Consider the following 25,212-nt stretch of genomic DNA (forward strand, 5'->3'; position numbering starts at 1 on the left):
ACCTAGCTGAAGAGATCTATAAGGACTAAATATGCTAAAGCACAAATAAATAGCATGTCATCTTAATAAAACTATCCTCTATAAATGCAATGATGATAAAACAATAATAATAGATACTTTAATTTTTAATGTTGTATTAATGTGGGCTTTTATCCATCTGTGTTTAATTTGTATGAATTAAACTTTTTGCCCATGGTAGTGATGGTGGTTGCTTCTTTACTTTTATTGCAGTGGGAATTTTTACCAGATTACTCTGATTGATTTGAGACCATAGACACAGAAGAGTTCCTGTAATTGTTATAGTCATGGACAATGCAAATCAGTTATCTTTCTCACATCATCTTATGTCTTAAAGGAAAAAAAGAAAAGGTGAACTTTTATTTTCACTGTTCTGTGAAATTCACTTGACACCTCAACAGCTAAGAGAATTTGTCTTTTTTTCTCCTCCAATTCAAACACAGAATTAATGACTTTGGAGCTAATCTGGTGAGGGCTGTGTCATTTCACATTACTGATAAAACAAGGGTAGCAGGAAGTAGCTGTGGATTCTCAGCTGCTAAAAGTCTCCTAAGTGGCAAAATTCGTAATACGTTGTTATACCTTGTCAAAACTTTAATGCCTCCATCAGAAAAACTGACACAACTTAAAGTATTTTTCACATAATTCAAAGTGCCTGGTGCCGTAGTAAGTGTGTGCAAGAGATTGGCGACCAGGAGTTGCCCCTGGTGACAATGTGCTTCACCGCAAGATCATTCCAACAGTGTAGTGTTCCGAGTCCCTGATAATGATGTGATGTACCGAGTCTGGAGCTGAAGGCAGTCCTCTCCAAGGTCACCCTGTGGGACATCTTGCTTCTCATGTGTTTAATGCTTATTGTTCCCTTTATGCACAGACCAATTATAGCCAGTTGGAAAGGTTGTGTCTCTGAGGTAATCTAAGAATGGATGATAAATGTTCTTTTGACAAAAGACCAAAGAGCATCAGTGACTCTTAAGTTTTTATTATTATGACACCTATTTGAAATCAAGTTTTGGGTTATCTTCTAGATTCTGCCTAGAAGTCTCCTAATAGAGATAAAATTATAAACTATCTTCTACCCAGCACAGTCTTTTTTTCCCCCTGAGAAAAAAGTGGGGTGCTGTAACCCTAACATCAAACACACATATATACATATATAAATATATTATATATACATACATATATACTTTATTGAAGTACTGTCATTTATAATTCTATTAATGGGGGCTTCATAAATACACCCAACACCAGAGTGCCCACTTTTCCTCACCAAGTTCCCACTGCTGTTCAGCCCACACTCCCCCAAATTTAGTTCTATGGACCAATTCTCTAATTCAGTTGTTTTGGTCTTTTGTAGTTCCCTTACTGTGTGTATTTAAATCCCATATATGAGAGAAACCCTTTCCTTCTGACTCACTTTATTCAACAAAATACCCTCTAGTGTCATCCATGTACTGGCAAATTGTATGATTTGTACTTTATTACATCTGTGTTGTACTTCATTGTATATACATATATATGTACATATATATTTTACATACATACACACATACATGTGTGTATCTCACAATCCATTGATCTATAGTCGGGCATTTGGGTTTCTAAATTTTGGCTATCATACTAAGCACTGTAATGAACATATATGTACACATGTCTTTTTGAACTAACATTTTTATGTATTTGAGGTAGCTGTCAAGAAGTGATATAGCTCACACAGCAGCGAAGAAAACCAGCTGGTGGGCTCCACAACTCCCGGAGAATTCTCCAGGTCCCATACTGAGCCGATATCACTGGGAGGTCCCAGATGGGGTAGGTGCTGTCTCCCCGCCTTCTCCTGATGGAATCCTGGTGACCATGAGCTTCTACAAGCATGACTCTGGTATGCGAGCACCAGGTCTATTTTCTGAACCATGCGGCCACATAAGCCTAATACATATATATGTATGTATATGTATATGTATATATATATATATTTCCTGATATGCAAAGTGTTCAATGGAAAGTAAATGATCTAGCATTTGTCCCTAAAAAACAGGCTTGAATGGCGGTGGGAAAATCTGAGCAAAAGATAATGCCCAACCCAAATGCATCTGGACTGTGCAATTAACTATGGTGCTATGCCGCCCTGGGAGGGGAAGGGTGTCTGTCCGTCCACCTGTCCCCCCTTGTGGCAGTGATATGGTGACCTGCATCTTTTAGAGCCTAATAAACAGCCAGGTATGAGACTGCACTGATGAGGCATGAGGGGCCTCGTGGGATGGGGGTGGAATTGGTCCTGCTCCCCACCATGAAAATGCTCCATGTTGCCACCCTCAAATGCCTCCTCCAACTTCTGAATGACCATGATCCCAGAGGCACACAAACCGATCTTAGAACCCAGGGGCCTTTGGCAGTAATCCCTCTAGGTTTATTAATATATTAATATTATAATATCAGAAATCCAAATTCATGTGGACGATATTGTGTCACACGACATCATATTCTCTTCATAATCAGCAATAGAAAACAAATTATCTAATGATGTCTTTTTGACAGGTCAGAATGTTTGGGAAAATTCCAAATAATGATGTTGGGTCTTTTGTCGTAATATTGAATGCGATCAACATAGAGAAAGAAAGAGTAAATTGGAAATCTGACACACAGGCAGGGGGTGAGTGGGAGGGGGGGTATACTGGGGTTCTTGGTGGTGGAAAATGTGCACTGGTGAAGGGACGGGTGTTTGATCATTGTATGGCCAACTGAGACTTGAACTGAAAGGCTGTGTGACTGTTCTCATGATGATTCACTAAAAAAAAAAAAAAGGTGATATAGCTCATGTGAGAGTTTAGTTTTACTTTGCTGAAAAATCTGCATATTGGTTTCCATAGAAGTTGAACAAGATGATATTCCCACCGAAAGTGGCTGAGGGTTCCCTTATTACAATCCCACCAATAGTTTATTTTAAGGCTTTCTGACATCTGCCATTATCTCTAGTGTGAAGTGGTACCTCCTTGTTTTGATACACATTTCCCTAGTCATAAGTGAAAATGAGCACTTTTTTCATATGTCTTTTAGTCATCCATATGCCTTCTTTAGGGTAGAGTCTGCTTATTTCCTCTCATCATTCTGAGATTGGACCATCTTTATCATGGTTGAGCTTCATGGGAGTGCTTTAAAAATCTTAGATTTTAGCTCTTTATCTGATTTATTGTATGCAAACATTTCCTTCCAGTTTGTATGGTGTCCTTTTATTTTAGTTTGAGTTCCTTTTGCTGTACAGAAGCTTTTTAATTTGCTTATTTGTGTTCTTGTTGATAGGTTTTAGCATAAAACAGTCTGTTCCTAATATCCTCCCTTGCTGTCAGCCACAGCAAGTATAGAATCGGTTCCCCAAGGAGCATAGCAGCCCTGTAGACTTGAATCCAGATGAGACCTAGAGGCTCTCAGTCTCCCATGACCATTAGTTGTAGTCAATGTCACTGTGCCAGTCTTCATCTATCATCATAACTTTGAATATTCTATTGTATATCCAATAATTCAGAATGTCCTTCAGCTGCTATCTCTCATGCTGGCCACAGAGAAGATGAAGAGATACCTTTATGTGTCCTCACAGTTTCGAAGGTGTGGGATAAAAGTCAATAGTTCTCTTCCATCCATTCTAATACTTTCTTGGCTAGTTTGGTGATAGACATTTTCTTCTCATGGAAAAGGGAGACCACATTGCAGTCATTCTTCCTTCCATCTCAACCCATTAGTTTTCCTCTTTCCTTCTTTGTTAAAATTATTTCTGGGATTAAGCTAAATGTATATGATGACATGTATTATAATAGACTAACTGAAAGGCTGGAAAGATAGTATGGAAGGTAAGGCACTAGCCTTGTATACAGAACACCCTGGTTCAAGGTAAATTCCTTCAACCACTTATGGTCCTCTAAGATTCTCCAGGAGGGATCTCTGAGCAGAGAACCAGGAATAAACCCTGAGCGTCCTTGGGTATACCCAAAGCAGCAAAATAAAACAATACAAAAAATAGACTGAATGAATAAGGACAAAAATATCCCAGAAGCTGCTCAGGTCAAATACTATTGTGCACTTTGATCATTTAGTTCTCAACTATATAGTTCACAGTTTTATGTATGTAAGACAACTGTCTTCTTTCTTTTCTATTTTTTAAAGATAATTGCTTTTTAAAATAAAGGCTTGTGTGCACATGTACTTGCATGTCCACAGAACAACAACACACACACACACACACTTACATGTAATGAGAAAAATGTCATTTTTTGGAGGACATCAGTCTATACAGTATGGGATGGGCTACTACTATTAAAAAAATTAAAACTAACAATTGTTAAATCACTTTATTCATAAAAGATTGGTATTCTATTTTCAGTCTCTCCTTGACTTGGATATATCTTTTACAAGTCTGCATGATTGCATGATAATAAAAATGTATTCAAATTTGGAATTGAATTCAAACCATATATGGCAGTTGGTACACATGCAATTTCAAATAAACTACTAAATTTCCTTCGGATTTTTAACTTTTAATACATAGAACAAGAAGATTACATATTTACATTTACCCTATAGATTATTTGACATATTTGTGTGTATATGCATATTTATGATAATTTTTGCCTAGATTGCTAGGTTCAAAATCTCTATTTAAAATCAGACATCAATGTTGAGAAGCAGAAGTAATAGTAGGGTGCTTGCCTTGCACACTTTTGATTCAGTGCCTTAGGAGGTTTGATCCCTGGAAACCTATATATTTTCCCAAGACTTCCAAGACTGACTCCTGTGTGAAAAGCCAGGAATAAACCCTGAGTACCACTGGGTGTGTTTCCCAAACCAAAAAGAATAATGATAAAATAAAATAAAATCAGACATCTGCAACAAATAGCCTATGTCCAGAAGAGCAACATGCCTAAGTTTTCCTGTGACTACCATGGTCCTTACCTCACCCATCTATGAGAGAGACACACGATAGTGGTAGACAACACATAGAGAATATGAAAGATGACTATAAAACATGGGTAGAAGAATGAGCTCAGAGCCTGATGACAGAACAATTGCTCCATTTCAATAAGGAAAGTTCTTGCCATTCCATTTTCTGTTTTTTCTCCAACAGGGCAACGATCCCATCTCCACCCAATGATCTGGGTTCTTTTCACCTGCAATACAAGAGGCCTGTCATGCCTATGATGGATCCTTTACTTCCTGGGATGAAGCCATTGGGAACTGCTCCTGGAATGAGGCTTCCTATGGAAGGCTATATGCCAAATGTGACTGAACCTCCAATAATGAGCCCCCTATCTGTCCACGATGGTTTCCTGAAAACAGGAATGATTTGTTCAGACAGGTAAGGAGTGGAGGGAGCCTCTCTCAGTTTCATGTAACTTATTATGCCTCATTGGTAGATCATGTACTTAACTCTGGGTGTTTTCTAACAGCAGGACAGGGAAGACTTATTCTCTCTGCCTCATAAAATAGAGAACAGTTTTTGGTGGGGATAAGTTGGATTAAAATATCTATTTTCATTTATATTACAAGCTATGAAAATAAAATTATTAACTTATAAAAATATAAAATATTTAAAAATAATATAAAATCATACATCTCTCCACATAAAAATTTTTCCCAGAAAAAATATTAATACCTCACAAAATGTAAACAGAAGTAGAAGGACAAGAACTATTCTTATTTTTAGATATATATTTATATATGGATATTTATGGTTACATGAACATACATGTTTCTTTAGAGAATCACTTTACTTGTATCACTTGTCATCCCATTGATCATTGATTTGCTCGAGCAGATGCCAGTAACAACTCCATTCGTCCCTGTTGCATGATAGTGTAGCCCGATGGTATTTACTCGTTTCAGGAACACGAAGAACCCCAAACTGTTTATTCAGGGTTTCGATGAAGAAGTATGACCATCTCATAGGTGGGCGGGCGCGTGTCGTTTTGACGTCCCATGGAATCCAGTTGGTAACAGCTCTAGTCCAATGGTCATTTCTAAATCGCACTATGTGTCCAACCCATCTGATTTTTGATGCCTTGACAAACAAGACAGCGCCCCTGATTCTTGATTGTCTAACATAGGTCGGAACTTTGGATTCCTTCTTTCACTTGAGTGAATCATGATACTCTAAGCATAGCTTTTTCGATTCCTCTTTGGGAGACACAGTTGGCATTCTCATCCTGTTTTCTTAGGGCCTAGGTCTCTGAGGCATATGTTAGTGTAGAAAGAATTATGGAGTCAAAAAGATGTGCCCATAGCCGGAGGTTCTTCGTCCTCTTAACAGCTTCTTCATGCTCTTGAAGGTGCTCCATGCTGCTCTCTTCCTCCTGCGCAATTCTGGTGCCAAGTCGTTCCTCATGTTGAGTTTTCAACCTAGGTACACATAACTGCTGCATTTGAAGATGTTCATTCTGTTGAGAGCAAATGGAACATTAGAGACTAGTTCATTTTTTTATGAACATTGTCTTGGTGAGATTCAGCTGCAGTTCAACCTTTCCATACTCATGGTCAAAGTTGGCCAGTATTTGTGCCGCTTGGCTGTTTGGTGTTATTAGAACAATGTCATCAGCAAAGTGAAGGTAATGTAGTTGTCTACCATCTATCTTCACTCCCATTTTTTCCCATTCTAGTCATCACATGACGTTCCGGAGGGTGGCACTGAAGAGTTTTGGTGAAATGGTATCACCCTGCCTCTTTACATCGAGATCCTGGTGGTGAATCCATAATACAGCTCGAGGAGGATCCTGATGTACTGAGTTTGAACACCCTGTTTGGCTAGGGCTTTGATGACCGCTTCAGTCTCAACAGAATCAAAGGCCTTCTTTAGAGAATAAATAGATGTAATTCTGAATTCTTAGTATAAGTACAAACATAAATCATATTTGAACTTGGTTCAGTTGAAGAAACTGTATTTTGGAGGAAAGAGTATTTTAAATGAATATTAAAGTCCCACTATTGTGGGAGAAAAAATCTATAATTAATCATTTCCACACTCTACATAAATTATGAGATGTTTCTGCTTGATTTGTTTGCATAAGAAAGGAAGTTATTTATTCTTCAGGACACATACCATAAATTTCACATGGAGTCATACTCTATGTTGATCTGATTTTCTCCAATATTAGTGAAGATGCCAGATGTACTTACGGATTAAACTGCTTTAGTCTCTGACATTACTATTAAAGGACACCAGCATGAGATGATTAAACTTTTGGTAGGGCATTTTCTTAGAATAATAGACTCAGGATTAAATGGGGAAGGAACAGAAACAGAAAGAAGTTGGCCAGTTGAAAGAAAAAGTGAAAGGAATCTTTCTCAGCTGATGAAATTAAGCTGAGAACCATTATTCAAGGCTTCCATGTATATGCCGTGTATGTTGTGACAACTTCTTCTACTTTTTCTCAGTCCAGTTGTAGCTCACAATGCTCCTCAGCTCAGTTGCTTAAAATAATAGACTCATAATCAGATGGGAAAGGAGCAGAAACAAGAAGTTGACCAGTTGAAAGAAAGTGAAAGTAAAGCACAAACCTTACCTCCATTATTCATATAGATAAATCTCACCTACCACCATATTTATCTTTCTGAATCTCTCAGCAAAGAAATGCATTGGCCAAAGAAAGAAAAGAGACTTGTGCTTATATATAGGTAATCTGAAGGTTTAGTCCATTGGTTTCCTACCCAACTGTCTAAAATTTTAACTATTTCTTTCCACAAACAGCAGTTGCTGAGATTAGGTAAAATTGTGCATATGAACAAACTTCTGAATTTTAGATGCCAGCACATGCTAATGCTACTGAAATTCATATTCCAGGCTTCCTCCACTAAAGAATCTAGTTTATTATGCCTGTGGTAGTATTGTAGAATCTTCATTTTACAAGATAGCTGGGTGATTCCAATGAATAACTTAATAATTCAATGCCATCAGCAGTCTCTATGCAAGTATAAAGGAGAACTGTAATAATAATTCATATCAGGATGATAGGACAGTGATGGCGACAATGCATAAGATGAAAAAGAAGTTAAAGTGAATTTGGACTAACGTCTTCTAGAAAGAGTACACTTACAATTACATTAACTTGTTTAAAAAAAAAAAAACCTTGCCTGAATGAAAATAGTAGTCCTTCTTTGAACTTCTTACATTCCCTTGCATAATTCAAATTCCTTTAGTGCTTGAGGGAAAGTACTTGGACATTCAAAGATGAAAGAATTTCATAGGTAAAATTTCTACAACAAAACCTACATCACATCTAGTGGAACAGCTGTGCTAGCTATCTGCCACAGCATTCCAGCCCCACCCCCTTTGTAGTTAGCTGCAAATCAGGTTTCAAGGCTGAAAAAACAATACAGAGATCTTGAGTGCAATCCAGTCTTTTTTCCTTTCCATTGAATATTTTGAAGGACACAATGAGAAAAAAAAATGACTTCTTGTCTTTTAGACTTATTCTTACATTCCATTGCTGCTAGCTGATTGTTCTTTTTTTTTTAATTTTTAAATTTTTTTAGTGAATCACCGTCAGGTACAATTTCAGACTTACAGACTTTTGTGCTTACGTTTCAGTCATACAATAATGGAGTAACCTTCCCTCCACCAATGTCCGTTCTCCACCATCAATGTTCACAGTATCCCTCCCCCCACCCCCACCCTAAGCCCCCACCCCTCACCTCTGGGGCAGGCACATTTGTTCCTGTGCAAAATGTTTCATCTTCAAAAATCTGAATTAATTTGTTAATAAAATTGGGGGGGGCTAATCGTTCTTATTCTACAAGGTTGTGGAGAGAATTTGTGATGAAAAAATTCTGTGTATCTAGAAATAGTGGGTATCATGAGTGTTTAGTAAATTAACATCAACTCTTTTTCTTTCTGTTCTTTATTTTCGTAGGATCAAGACAAAGAAAATGTTTATGATCGTTGCAGGGTAAAACTAATGAGTGAGGTAGGAACACAATGATTCTGCAGTTGGCAGATCTATTGGAAACGGGCAGGGTTAATAGCTACATATGGGTCTGTGACGGGCTTGGGGTGGAGACATAAACAGCATTTCTTCTGAAGCATGTCTTCTTGGACATACAAAGGCTGTTAAAGGGTTCACGCTCTTTTTTGATGACAGAAAGTCAAAGCATGGTAGAAGGTAATCATGTAGAAGCCACCGATTTTATGTTTTGAGCATCGCATGTGAACTCAGGTGCTTAGAGGTGAAAAATGAAAAAGAATTTCTCAAGATGGTTTGTGGGGACTGGCCCGGGGTGAACAGACCTGATTCGGGGCTTTATGAGGATTAAGAACGGAGACAGGAATGAAAGAGAAAAAAAGGGGTCAGGGGTCTCCCAGTCTTGGGGACTTAGAGCCCAAGCACTCCTCCTCATATAGTATTTATTGCTTAAAACAAGTCATCACAAAAAGAAAAAAAAAAGGAAAACGGCAATCTTTGGTCAAATGCTGTCTTAGACTTTCACATATCCGAGAGCCCTAATTTATTCTAACCATCATTTTTGTAGAGGGTTTTCAGGATAGAAAGGTCTTCCAAGGGAGGGAACAGAGGTAGAACAGATACAGGACCCCCACCAGGGGGCAGCTTTCCACCTCCAGCACCAGCGTTCTTGATTGAAAAGTCCCATTAACTGCTTATCCTGCTATCTCTTTTATCTGTCTAATTCTCAGCCATTTGCACAGACAAATCTTCACTTTGTTGGGGAGGGAGATCTCAAATTCCTATTTGGCCTACTGTCTCCTTTCCAGAAATGACTCTGTGCTGCCCGCTGCCCACGCCCCCATCTACCTTCTAAAATGAAAAATTAGAAGCACTGTAGCACTGTCTTCCCGTTGTTCATCAATTTGCTCTAGCGGGCCCAGTAAAGTCTCCATTGTGAGACTTTGTTGTTACTGTGTTTGGCATATTAAATACATCATGAGTAGCTTGCCAGGCTTTGCTGTGTGGGCGAGATACTCCTGGTAGCTTGCCGGGCTCTCCGAGAGAAGCAGAGGAGTTGAACTCTGGTTGGCCAGGTTGGCCACATGCAAGGCAAATGCCCTACCCACTGTGCTATCACTCCAGCCCTGCTATCACTCTATCATCCCCACCTCTCTAAATGCACCTAAATCTACCAAAACTTCCTAGGGAATCATTCCGGTCCCTCTGGGATGGAGTAGCATTGCCCCCCCAAAACACACACACACACACACACACACACACACACACACACACACACACACCAAGCTTTGAGGAGCACTGTTCCAATTTAAAACTTTAGAAACCATACCTCTAAAAGTGTGTACAGTATGATTATGATTCTAGAAAGTCACGCTGCCATTGGCATCTGCCCTCACTATTCAACAGTTATTAACTATTCTTTTTCAGACTCCACTTTGCACTCTTCAAAGATGAATTTATAGCTGAATGTTATAATTTCAAGAATTGCGAGATTTTCTTTGATGCTCTGATTATTCTCCAAAGAATTTTATTCAATGGGACCAGAGCAACAGTATGCCAGGTAGGGCCTTGTACACAGCAGACCCAGGCTTGGTCTCAAGCACCACATATGGCCCCTTTGAGTCCCTGCAGGACTATTCCCTGAGAGCAGATCCAGGACTAAGTCCTGAGCACCACAGATATGGTATGAACCCCAGAAATAAAACAACATAAAATACCAAGAATTTTACTCATCCTACTCATTGATGCCCACTACCTTTCTGGTTCTTATCTTGATTCTTTTACTCTGACTTGGAACAACACTAACCTGAAAAGTAATTAAAGAGATCATGCAGACCATGCCTCCTCTGAAAATATTTTATTGGCTGGGTTTATCTTGAGTTCAATACAGATGATGTTGTTCTTTTATTTTAAAATATAAGATTTTCTAATATAGGATTTTAAATAGGTAAGAAGACAGAAATAATGGTCTTGAGAGAAAAAAATGAGCAAAATATTAAATTTATTAATAAATCCTCACTTTGAGCCCCAATTAGGATATTCTAAGTGATATATATATATATATATATATATAGAGAGAGAGAGAGAGACTTTAAATGTCCTTATTTTTAAATTTTTTTTTAATTACAGACAGAAGAGGAACATTTCTAGTGAGGGTGCAGCTTCAGAATGATGTGTGTGAGTGTTGAGTGCTTAGTGCCTTTCTCTCCTGTGGACCAAATCTGTGGAGTTTAAGTAGAAAAAAAATTACTGGAACTAAAAAAAGTTAATTATATATTCAGTTCTTTTCCACTTCCTCTCCTCAAACTTTTAATCCTAATAGCTACACCTGAAGAAAATTGTTGTTACACCCAAATCAGCCGGGCTGGCTGCATGCAAGGCAAACGCCCTACCACTGTGCTATTGCTCCAGCCCACCCGAAGAAAATATTTTTAGTTTTTTCTTCAAATAGGACTTCATAACCCCCTCAATTCCCTCTCTCTTTTTTGAATGTAGAATGTAGACTGGAAGTATTTCCATCCCATAGGTTACATCCCTTACTCTTTCACAAAAAGGTTCTGGGTAGATCCTACTCCACACATTCCTTTCACTTATTAGGTACAGTACTATACTGCACTGTAATGTGTTCCCGTTGTTCATCAATTTGCTCGAGCAGGCTCAGTAATGTCTCCATTTTGAGACTCACTGTTACTGTGTTTGGCATATCGAATACATCATGGGTAGCTTGCCAGGCTTTGCAGCGCCTGGCAGTAGCATGCCAGGCTCTCCAAGAGGAATGGAGGAATCAATCTTGGTTTGGCTGAGTTGGCCGTGTGCAAACACCCTACCCACTGAGCTATTGCTCCCGCCCCACTTATTAGGTAGAACTGCTAAATTTTCAGCATCTTTAAAGATTAGTCATCCTCAACTGTTATTTACTGATAACAAACATGAATTTATGCCTCAACGAGAAAATGAGGATAGTCTGTTCAGTGAATGAAAAGGGCAGAGGTTCGCTGAAGCTTTTTCTATAAATAATGTAGAGATTTCCTCAATAATAATATATCTTTACAGATCAGTCTTCACCAGGTACTTCCCCTATTTACAGAATACCTACTAGCTTGACATCTCTAGCTCAGTGCTAAACTTTTCAGTGTGACCCTCATAACATCTGTAATGTTGTATAAAATAATAGACAAAACTTTACAGCTTTCACATTTTTACATCGGCTTCTAATTGCTGAGAAACTAAGTCTTTTGCCCCAAGATTCTGGGTAGATCCTACTCCACAGAATACACCTTCATGAATCTATCTTCACCACTTGTTCTGTTTCATCTACTTTGAATGCCATTCTACTTATTTCTTATCCAGTAAATCTCTATTTGGTGGCATTGCATGTTCTGTCATTATCTCTGATTTGAAACATTTCAGTTCCACTCAGATCTGTGAGTCATTAGTGTTTTTATTATGTTTCCACAGCTCTTCTCCCAACTTGCCTACAACCATAGTAATTACCTTTGAACATATTTGTGTTTCTCATCACACTTTCAGCATATGAAACTCTGGTGAGAGGCATCACTTAAGTACATGTTCCTTGATCCTAACTCTTTGTTAGTAACACAGAGCAGTTACTTTGCTGATGTATGTTGAATGAAGGCACACATACGTGAGTTCATCATCAAACTCATCTGAATCACGATGTGGCTTGAGGACACTTCCTAAGCCACAGTGCAAAGGGGCTCTGATTGAAGACCAGAAATTGCATTTGCTTTTATTGCTGGTTGCCTTTGTGTAGTGTTTAAGGTCCCTGGCTACACAGTAGTTTAAACAGTCACCCTTTACATGACTACACTTTCAGACTCCTAAGCCTACAGTCCAAATGAAGACCCTGTAGTCTTCTCCCAAGGCAAATGGAACGAGGTCTTGATAGTTACTGCAGAGCCATTTTACAAGCCATTATCCAAATCAAAAATGATAGTGAAATAATGTGACAGAAGAAAAACAAAAAATTCCTGAGGAGGCTTCGATCGTAACATATGACTTCCATTTCTTTACTTGGAGCTAAAAGTCTGCATTAGGAAAGTCATTTAGGCAACACCTTACGGCGATCAGTCACAGAAGGGCATATGGTATATAATCCCACACTGGTACAATTATGAATTTCCTTTTTTGACCTTTGTCTCTCTCAAAGCTTTGTTCTGCAGGACAGAGAGTGAAGTTTAACAGGTATTTCTTTTTAGATTTTGATTATTTTGTTTCTTTCTTTAACTAATCACATCCAAAGAACTAAAATTGAGATGCTTGACTCAATTATTGTTTTTCCCTTGCTTTGTTTTCTTGGTTTGGTGATTGAACCACTGATACTCAAGAGTCATTTATGGCTCTGTGCTCAGGGGTCATGCAGAGCTGGGGGACCATGAACTATTAAGTAGTGAACCTGGGCATCACACATGCAAAGCTTGCACTCAGCCCTTGGAGTTATTGCTCCAATACCTTAATTATTTTCTCATGACAACTTACAGTTGAGGAGGAAAACTAATTGTGGTTCTTGAGGATTTAAGGATTTGAAGTCATGAAAGGAATGTTTCTGATGAGTATTTACCTCATATCTTGCCTTGAGGGAAAGATTGTAGCAAATGGAAAGAGACCCTGGGTGTACTGACTGGAAGAAAATAATCTAGACACAGATGAGTAGATGATCCCTGTGCATTTCACTTTTCTCTAGATATACTGTATAATTAATCTAATATCTTTCCTACAATGTGTTAAATTAGAATTATTTTTCCCATGTCACTTTTCCCCTTCTAGCAAAGTAAATTCTTTCTTTCTTTTTTGGCTTGTTTCATTTGTAGAGAAAACTCTATAGGCAAAACTACAGGATTTTTTTTTCCTGGGGTTTCATCAATAAGTATCACATGCACCGAGGACACTGTCATATGACAGAAAAGATAATAAATGTTGAATAAATAAGTCATATCTATCTTGCTAGGTAAATAAAGTTGATCAACCAAATCCAAGTTATAGATCAAGATAGTCATAAAATCAGAATTTTAACCTTTAGGTATGATTTTAAAGACCTACTCTGTTCTTAAAATTTATTTTTGTTTACTCTACAAGATTCTAAGAGCTTATACATTTTAGAGGTACAATGTTACCAGAACATGAGCAACACTAAGATGCTTATTTCTCTCCACCACAGTCCACTGGAACCTTCCTGTTTACATTCCCATCCACCATTTCCATCCCACTGGTAACCTCAATTCTGTAGAAGGCCTATTCTGTATTCTAGCATGTTACAATTTACATTCCACTAAAAATTATCTATTTGCATTCAAGTAGATTATTTATCAGATCTTTCACCTAGGAATGTTATTTGTTATCTTAAAAATAAAGAGATAAGTGTCTGACTATCAGATATCAACAATAAAAATAAAGGATGTAAAAATCAATGGAATAGATTGCCATAGAGTACTGGAATTTGAATAGCTTACTTTTAGTGTCTTTTCGTGGAGCGCCTCCATCCTTCTCGGAGAGCTGGGCAAGCTACCGAGAGTATCCCGTCTGCACAGCAGAGCCTGGCAAGCTACCCGTGGCATATTCAATATGCCAAAAACAGTAACAATAACGGGTCTCATTTGTGTAACCCTGAAAGAGCCTCCAATAAGGAAGCACTGGGAAAGACGAGTGGGGAGAGGCTATTAAAATCTTAGGGCTGGGAAGAATGGAAACGTTACTGGTGCCTGCTCGAGTAAATCAGTGAACAATGGGATGACAGTGATACAATGATACTTTTAGTGTCAGTCTATATGAGTTAAAATTCCTGGTTTTACTATATATTAAATGTGTGGCCTTACTTTAGTGGGTGCTGTGGTATGGCAACATTGAATTCCTAATTCATACCACTTCCACCTTTGTAAACCAATGTTACTTCAAAAATTAAAATTAAAATAACTACATGGTCTTGAGTCGCTGTGATACATGAGCACTTCAGTTCTTCTATACTAAATAAGTATTATATATTTCCTTCAAGAATTTTTATTTTTTATGATTTTACTTTTGTTGTTCTTTTTTGTTTGTTTTTAAATTTTTATTAGTGAAACACCATGAGGTACAGTGGAGGACTTACAAATTTTTGTGCTTGGTTTTTCAGTTATACAATGATTGGGTACCCATCCCTCCACCAGTGCCCATTCTCCACCACCACTGATCTCAGTATCCCTCCCACCCCTGTCCCCCCATCCCATCCTGTGGCAGGGCATTTCCTTTTGTTCTCTCTCTCCTTTTGGGTGCTGTGGTTTGCAAAAGAGGCATTGAGTGGCAATCACGTTCCGTCTATAGTCTACTTTCAGCATGCATCTCCCATCCTGGGAGGATCCTCCCAACATCCTTTACTTGGTGCTCCCTTCTCTATCTGAGTTGCCTTTTCCCCCAGCATGTGCCGGTGACCTCCAAGCCATGGAGTGAAACTTCTGGTACTTATCTCAGCTATTCTTGGGTGTTAGTCTCCTATTTTGTTACTTTATATTCCCCACATGGGCTGGAGCGATAGCACAGTGGTAGGGTGTTTGCCTTGCATGCAGCCAATATGGCCAACCAGAGTTTGATTCCTCCGCCCCTCTCAGAGAGCCTGGCAAGTTATCGAGAGTATCTTGCCCGTGGCGTATTCAATATGCCTAACACAGTAACAACAAAGTCTCCAGTGGTGACGTTACTGGGCCCGCTCCAGCAAATCGATGAACAACGGGAGGACTGTGACCATGACTATATTCCCCACATGGGGAATATAAAGTAACAAAATAGGAGACTAACATCCTTCGTAGAATTTTTAAAATTATCAAGTGAAACTGTGTTTTAGATAGTATTTGTCGAAAAGTGCTCAATAATGCTTATTCCATTTTTTTCTAAGTATATAACACAAGGGTTTTTGCTTGCTTTATGCTTTTTGCTTTATTTCTCTATATCCTATATGTGAGTGAAATCAATGTGCATTTGTCTATTTTCTTCTGATTTTTTTGCTTAGAATGAGAACCTCCAGCTCTTGCCACAATGTAGCAAAAGGTAGGATTTTTCTTATAGCTTAATGTATTTCTTAAAACTTATTTTATACATTGTGTGGAATCTTCTTTACCCACTCAATGGTTTTTTTCAATATGAAAGCCCTCATTCAGAACTTATTCAATCAATGAAAAATGGATTTCAATTGACTCTAGATGTCATTGACTCATACCATTTTATGTTGCTGGTTGACTAATATTTTAGACTATTTTTTTTAACCAATTTTGACTGGGTTTGGGGGGGTTGCGCGTGTGTGTGTGTGTGTGTGTGTGTGTGTGTGTGTGTGTGTGTCTCTATCATAGCACTCAGAGGGGTCCTGGAAAACCAATGTAGTGAGACTGGACCAACAGGGTTGGGTAGTTCAATGCTAGGGTCTGAGACTGGAAAGAAGCTTGGGTCCTGCAGTGTTGGGTACCAGAACAGTCACCCTGCAATGTATGAGGGCCCTCCAGAGTGATACTGTATGGTGCTGGGAACAGAACATACAATACCAGGGGTTTTATTTGGCCCAGTGGTTATTGTTCCTAATGCTAAACCTTCTCCCAGTGCTTGTGGAGTATTGAAATGGTTTGTATATTTTCTCATGTAACAGGAAGTTTAGACTAAGAATATGTTTAGTAAATTTTCAGTTACCAAAATATTATTTCTATTTTTCTACTGAAACAATCAATACGAGAAAATGATAACAAATACTGAAAGCAGTAAATTTTCAAATATCAGGTGGTTGCCACAAATTGGGAAAGAATCTTCAGAGATTGTGGTGTAAGGTTTTCACTGATGCGTTCTCATTTTGTAAAAAATTCATAAACACTGTACACAATTTACTGTGTGCCTATAAATGTGTAAATTTAATTTTTAATATTACATATATTTATTTCTTTTTCTTCAATGTACAAGAAGAATTGGTCAACTTTAAGGGAAAAAAAATCACCTGCAAGCAGAAATGCTGAGCATGTTGAAACATAGACAATGTTCTATTAAATGCACCTTTCTTTTTTTACCTGGAAAAAGTAATTTATAATAAAAGCTGTATAAACCTAAATATGTCCCCAAAGTTAAGTTCTTGGTTGGTCTTAAATGTTCTAAAAATGGCCTCTATGTGACATTTTTGCCCCACTTGTCAATTTCTTCTTTATATGGTTTCAGCGGTTTGAGAGTCGGGATACTGCTGCCAGGCACTTTTCAAAAAGTTTGAAGATTTAAACTTCTTTGTCCTGCTGTTTTATTTCCTCTTCACTATTTCTCAAATCATGAGGCAGAGATGTGTTTTAGCCATTTGAATTTGGCAATGCACAGAAGAGTCTTGTACCCAGAAATAATACTATTATCAATATGTAATATTTACAAAATAACTACAGTTTGTGTTCATATTTATCAAGTGAGTACATGTAAGTCTAAATATGATTAAGGTTAATATCTAAGAAATGGAAATTTAGTTTTGGTGGCATTGTGACCAATCAGCCACCATTATCATGGAAAGCAGAGAACCAAATGGAGGCTTCTCTAGGGGTGAAATTTTGGCAATTAGTTATATCTGCAAATACCTAATTGCAGGTGCAACCCAGCTGGTTAGTCAATAATTTGCAAATGTTTGATGCATAGCACACTAAGTACTTTGGCAATTAGAGACCTGATATAACAATTAATTAAAGCCACAATTTAAGTCAAGCAAATAAAGTCATTATATTTAAAGATTCGGTGCACAAATATTGCTAAAGAAAATTTAAAGGAAACTCCAGGGATAAATCATTTCTAAATTATAATATAAAGAATTTTTTAAACAGGTGACCTATTTTGCAAACTTTATTAAGGGTAATAGGCATACTGCAGCATCATTTTCTGAATTCCAAAAGAATCATTGAAAAAAATAGAAATTTTAGATTGTTCCAGAAGAATGGTAGTTCTGGTTACTTCAATCCTTAATCAGATATTATTTAAGGAGTTATTCAGTTCTTCGTACTTGTCCTGTCCAACAACCCTAAACTTTATGCTCTTCGAATAATCTTGGAATTGTATACTTATATGCTGGAAGGGTGATGGTTATGAGTATGTTTGAAGTCTAGAAAAGTGTTTATGTTACTTTATTTTGTCTTCTAGACTATGCCAGCTCTCCTTTACATGTCTGTTACATAACACCCTTTACTCTATTCACTGCTGTGCTATTTACGTAACAAAGATAGGAAACAGCCCAAGTGCCTCATGGCAGATGCGTGGGTTAGGAAAATGTGAGATACTGGTTGGAAGTCTGCCTTATGAGCTGGGGGAGAAGGCAGCTGGCATAGAGAAGGAATTACTAAGTCAATGATAGTTGGAGGGATTGATCGAAATGAGTAATGTGTGCTGAAAGTAGACAAAGGACTAAACATGATGGACTCTCATTCTCTGTATTGCAAACCATAATGTCCATGAGAGAGAATGAGAGAAACTATCTGCCATGGAGGTGGGGGGAGCGTGAGATGGGGGCATGGGAGGGATACTGGGGACATTGGTGGTGGAAAATATACACTGGTGGAGGGATGGGTGTTCGATCATTGTATGACTGAAACTCAAACATGAATTCAAGCTTCGTAAGTGTAGCTCACATTGACTCAATAAAAAGAAAGAAAATTTGATATACAAACAATGGAATGTAATTTGGCTACAGGAGAAAATGAAATCTTGTTTATTATGACAACGTTGGTGAAACTAGAAGGCAATGATGCTAAATGTCAGAAGGAGATAAATCAAATGATTTATCATTTATCAAATGATTTCACTCATGGGGCCGGAGTGATAGCATAGTGGGTAGGGCATTTGCCTTGCATGCAGCTGACCTGGGTTCAATCTCCGGCATCCCATATGGTCCCCCAAGCACCGCCAGGAGTAATTCCTGAGTGCAGAGCCAGGAATAACCCCCGAGCATGGCTGGGTGTGACCCAAAAACCAAAAAAAAATGATTTCACTCATATGCAGATATAGAGAAGCAAAGCTAAGTGCAGGCAAAGCCAAAAGAGATGAATCTAGTCTCATATGACAGAGTTGTGGCAAAACCAAAGTAGAATAAACCAGTGAGTGTGCCAATGAGTATGGCAGAAAGATATTGGTACTTTAGTATGGTAGCAATATGGTAGAATATACTTAAAAGATGCCCACAATTGTACCCCTAAATTACACATAGTCATATAAAATAATGTATTTCAATGAAAAACATATAATTAGCAAAATATTTCATTTTATGTGAAGATTCATTATTGGGGTGAAAACATTAAAATTATAGGGTCTGTAATCAATGATATCTTTTGAACTTGAGCAAAGACCTAAACTGTTTGGCAGTAAAAAGCAAAAAGAAGTTGTCAGAGAACATAATCAAGAAATCACAGGGTGGCTTCTGGGGATGACTCAGCCTGCCTTATAAGTATGGTGACATTAAGCTTGATTTTTTTGTGGGGGGGGGGCGGGGGGAACAGGTGCTCAGGGCTTAATCCTGGCTCTGCACTCAGAAATCACCCCGGGAGATGTTCAGGGAACTACATGACAAGTGCATTACCTGGTCTAATATCACTTTGGCCCCTGATAGCAAAGTTTAATCCCTGGCACCACTCAAATACATGAAGTGCAATCTCTCTGATTCTGCTGGCTGGGGTGGAGGGAAAAAAAAGAGAAAACACTACAGAGTGTCCCATCACTAATAATTAAGTCAGATGTGAGCAGAAATCAGATAAGAGCATCACAGCAACCCTTGGTGAACACTGCAAACAGAACACTCAACTGAAAAGGAATGCAAAGCAGGATAAACACCCAGATTAAAGTGTTCAACTCCCAGTGGACATCACGGCCAAATAGGCAAGCACCACGATCAGATGTGTGAGCCCTAGTAAGCACCAAAATCAAGCATGCAAGTGCTGACACTAAGCACCTGCACCACCCTTGGCCATCGAAACATCAACAAAGGGAATGGAATGGAGAAAAGATTTAAAAAATAAATAAAGACATCAGAGGGTAATATTAATTTGGCTCCTTCCTCTTCAATCTATTGTTATGGCATAGAAGGATGCCTATTCCCACTCTAGAGTTATAGAGAGAGAATTGAGCATAAGCATCTGACACTGGGTGAATGGCATCAACAGCAGTTGATTAATTGCATGGAGTCACAGGCCAGCGGGAGAAGACAATGCACCATGCAGAGTCCCAGGAAAGCTGTACCAAGAAAAGGCACATAGAGAAAAACTGGGCTCCCGGGAAACATCTTTAAAGTTACAGATGAAGTTTGGTTCTTGAGAGAGAATGTAGTTCCCTTGTTTGAACACTCTGCAGGTTGGCAGGGAATTGAAGTTGTCTACTCAAGCATGAAGTTGTCTTCAATTCCTACTCTAGGGAATTGAAGTTGTCTACTCAAGCATGGTATCTGGAGCTCCTGAGGATGCTACTACTACATCGATTAGTAGCATAATAGTATGAAAGAAGAATAATTAATTTGGGGCAGGGGTTGCAGGAGGTCTAACAACATCTGATAGGATTGTTGGTGAGGAAGGTTTTTACCCCCTGACACTGTCTATTAAGTCTTGCAATTGTTTATTTTCTTTTTGGGTCCCTTCCCTTGCTTTCTCGAGTGACACCTGGTTATGCCCAGAGCTTACTCCTGACTTGTGCTCACTTGAGGTGGGGCACGAGGAATGAAGCTCAGGTCAGTTGCCTACAAGGCAAGCACCTCACTACTATAATATCTATTCAGTCCCTTGCAATTGTTTTAAAGTAACCATATTTGGGATTTCCGGATGGAACACTACCGTTTTTAACCACAGTTGAGGAGGATCAAGTGAAGAATGATTGAATACATGCTGTGAGACAGTCATGAGCCTCACTAAGCTTTGGGGAGCTTGCTTTAGAGTCTTTATTAGATAACATTCTGATTTTTTTGGGTTCTATTTCTTTTATTTTGATGGCAGCAAAACGTGTGTGCGGCCATTCCAGTGACATTAAAATAGCATTTCCATTGACACCATAGTATCTCAGCTCCCCACTTTGACACAATAATGGTTCCTGTGAGATTGTTACTATGTTTATGGAAGTACAGGAGACATTTCATTGACATCATAACAGTCCCAGTACTTGTAAAAAATAGTAATAGCTCCATTGGGGTTGTTACTATGACAATGAAAGTGCATGTGGCACCTTCGTTGCCTATGCAAGCAGAACTTATACTAATACTTTATAATACATAGTAATACTTAAAAATAAATTCCTGAAAAATACATACATGTATAAAAACATAGTTTTTTTTCAAAAAGCATCTGCACTTTCAAATCATATTGGTTATGCACTTTAGTTATTCTTTGTAAGTTTATATATCTGCACATATGTATATTATCAAAATGTATGTATTTCATATTTGCAAATAATTAAAGTTTATTTAATGTTTAAAATTTCATAGAACTCAGAGTAGAAATATCTAGCACATTCCTTCCTTCTCTCTTTCTTTTTCCCTTCCTTCTCTCTTTCTCTCTTCCTTCCTTCCTTCCTTCCTTCCTTCCTTCCTTCTTTCCTTCCTTCCTTCCTCCTTCCCTCCCTCCCTCCATCCCTCCTTTCCTCTCTCCCTCCTTACTTTTCTTTCTTTCTCCTTCCTTCCTTCCTTCCTTCCTTCCTTCCTTTCTTTCTTTCTTTCTTTCTTTCTTTCTTTCTTTCTTTCTTTCTTTCTTTTGTAACACCTGGCAGTTATCATGGCTTATTCCTGGCTCTACCCTCAGGGATCACTCCTAGGAGGTTCAGGGAACTATATGGGATGCCACGGATTGAACAAGGATCAGCCAAATACAACCAAACGCCATACCTCCTGTGCTATTGTTATTGCTCCGGTTCACAATTGTTTTCTTAAGTTTTTCAAGTGCTGCTCAGGAAGCCTAGGGCCACCTTTGTGGCAAGGGTTAACATGCACTGCTGTTTGAGTCCTGTGGCATGGAGAACAACCACTGGTATCAGGGCCTCGAGAGTCAAATACAGTGATGCTTAGAGGGTCTTGTCATACTTGGAATCTGGAGTATATAAGGCATAGAATTTAAGCTTGGCTTCAAAGTCTTATTTCTGGGCTATGTGCACCCCATGCAATTCCCACCACTGAATGTGGTCAGGATCTATGTTTATGATGGAATATTAATCATGTGATATTGTTATCTTGTAAGTCAAGGTTGAGTGGATTCTGCAGCTATGATTAAGATAAGAGGTGTAGAGATGAGTGGTTTTGAGTTTATCAAAAGGTGAACTGTTCAGTTTGGACCTGACAATCAAGTGAAGGTCTATCAAGAGAAAAGTTAAGCTTGTACTAGACGACTGTTGAACTGACTGAAGAAGAGACCATGTGGTGCGTAGAAAGTGATGAATTGGGAACAGGAGCAGACAGTGGTCCTGGACCACAGCCCAAGAGGGGAAAAAGAGACTATGACTACAAAAGAACTGAGTCCTGCCAGTAAGTCATGAAACTGGAAGGAGTTCCCAAGACCCAGAGAGAAATGTTATAGTCAACCTTTCTTTGACCATAGCTTTTGAAACCCTGGGCTACAGCAGTCAGGTAAGGTCACTGTCCCAGCCTTCAGAAACTGGGAGACACTTAACAGGAATGACTTTAGGATGATAAGTGTGAGGTAACTTGGTACACAGTAAGAGAAAATGATCAGAGTTTTAAAACAGTAAGTACAACCTGTAATTCTTTATAACAGTTATTTAGCTTTTGAGGCATTTCCTCTTAACCCTAATTACACTTTGTCTGGAATTTTGTTTTTAATGATTGAGGTTACCAAATATATAATTATATATATTTTAAAATTAGCAAGATTGTCTGAGAGCAGTACTTCGAAACCTTTTTTATTATAATTTAAAGATATAAACTATAGGCAAAAAAAATCCATAAAATGGTGGCATGCTAATAATTTATATGCATATTGTTTTTTATTATAAATTCATGTGTTAATTGCAGAAAATTTAAAGAAAAATGATTAATACAAAATTACCTTGTTCTAAGCATCAGTTCAGCTTTGTGAATATATAGAAAGAAAAGTTACTGATATTGATATGGGATTCAGGATTTGTCTGAATGATGCAGTTACAGGAACAAAAACTAGAGTGGTGATGGGAAGAGAGATAATACATGACTAAATATATTTGCATTGAATACAGCAGACTCTGGTTCAATCCCTATACCACATATTGTCCCCTGAGAACTGCTAGGAGTTAATCCCGAATGCAAAGTCAGAAGTAAGCCCTGAGCAACATTGGGTGTGAACCCTATCCCATTCCTCAAACCCCCACAGAGTGGAAATGAATTAGGTTCTTGAACATGTTACATACATTAGAATTATCAAGTGAGACCATTTTTTTTTTAAGTTCTGGTGCCTCAGTCCTACCTCCATATATTCTTTATTTATTTTTTTCTATTCTTGAGCTAGATTTGTTATTTGTTTCTTCTTAAAAATGGCCCTCTCTCAAAGATAGATTAAAAAAATGAGAGTTAAATAAATTAGGAAAAAAAAAGCTAACAAAAGACCCACAAAATTCTGAAAGAAGTTAAAGATGGTATAAAAAAATCTAAATAGTAATTCTCAAATATAATATATATACATTAATAATATACATAGAGTGTTGAAACTCTAGTGTGATATGATCCTTGTCTATATTTTAAATAGAAAAAAAGGAAAAAATGTAAGCATGAAAGGAGAAAATTCATGGGGAGAAAATAAGAGACTTGAAGTAGTTAGAAAGCTGTCTTAGTTTTATACAATAGCAATTTTTGTAAAAATCGATCTTAAGTGAGATAAATGACTTTGACTTAACACAAAAGATTTTAGAGGTAGTTTGTTTTCTTCCAAAAATTTTAAATGAAAAGTTCTTGTTGTTAAAAACATGTTTTTGTTCTCGGGCACTCAGTTTTTTTCCAGATTCTGGCTATTGTAAAGAGTGCTGCAATAAACAGACAATTGCAGATGTCACTTCGGCTATACTTTTTTGCCTCTCTGGGATATATTCCCAGGAGTGGTATTGCTGGGTCAAATGGGAGCTCAGTTTCTAATTTCTTGAGAATCATCCATACTGTTTTCCAAAAGGGCTGAACCAGTCGGCATTCCCACCAACAGTGAAGGACTGTCCCTTTCTCACCATATCCGTGCCAGAACCGGTTGCTTTTGTTCTTGTGGATATGGGCCAGTCTCTGTGGTGTGAGGTGATACCTCATTGTGGTTTTGATCTGCATCTCCCTGATGATTAATGATGTGGAACATTTTCTCATGTGTCTTTTAGCCATTCGGATTTCTTCTTTGTCAAATTTCTATTCATTTCATCTCCCCATTTTTTGATGGGGTTGAATGGTTGAAGAAACTCTGGCACATTTACACAATGGAGTACTATGTAGCTGTTAGAAAAGACGAAGTCATGAAGTTTACATACAAGTGGTACTACATGGAAAGTATCATGTTAAGCGAAATGACTCAGAAAGAAAGGGATAGACATAGAAAGATTGCATTCATCTGGGGAACATAAAGTAACAAAATAGGAAACTAACACCCAAGTATGGCAGAGATTAGTACCAGGAATTTTACTCAATGACCCGGAGGACAACCACACATGTTAGGGGAAGGGGGAGCTCAGAAAGAGAAGGGAACACCAAATAAAGGGTGTTGGGAGGATCCGCCCACGATGGGAGAGCATGCTGAGGGTAGACTGTCAACCAAGCATGATTGCCACTCAATGCCTCTTTTGCAGACCATGGCACTCAAAAGGAGAGAGAGGGAAATGCCCTGCCACAGAGGCAGGGTGGGATGGGGGCTGGGGGGGAGGGAATGCTGGGATCCGTGGTGGTGGGAAATGCGCACTGGTGGAGGGATGGGTGTTTGATCATTGTATAATCGAAACCCAAGCACAAAAATGTGTAAGTCTACAACTGTACCTCATGGTGCCTCACTATTAAAAAATAAATAAATATAAGGTAAAGGTAAGGTAAAGGCCCTCCCATTGATCGTCGATTTGCTCGAGCGGGCCCAGTAATGTCTCCATTGGAGACTTTGTCGTTACTGTGTCTGGCATATCGAATACTCTCAGTAGCTTGCAGGGCTCTCCGAGAGGGGCGGAGGAATCGAACTCGCGTCGGCCATGTTGGCCGCTTGTAAGGCCCTACCCGCTGTGCTAAATAAATATAAAAAAAAATAAAAAATAAAAACATGTTTTTTTCCTTCCAATTTAGTATTTGCTTCTAGTTAAG

This window comes from Sorex fumeus, unplaced genomic scaffold (genome assembly GCF_029834395.1).
Source record: "Sorex fumeus unplaced genomic scaffold, SorFum_2.1 ptg000122l, whole genome shotgun sequence".
Taxonomy (NCBI): Eukaryota; Metazoa; Chordata; class Mammalia; order Eulipotyphla; family Soricidae; genus Sorex; species Sorex fumeus.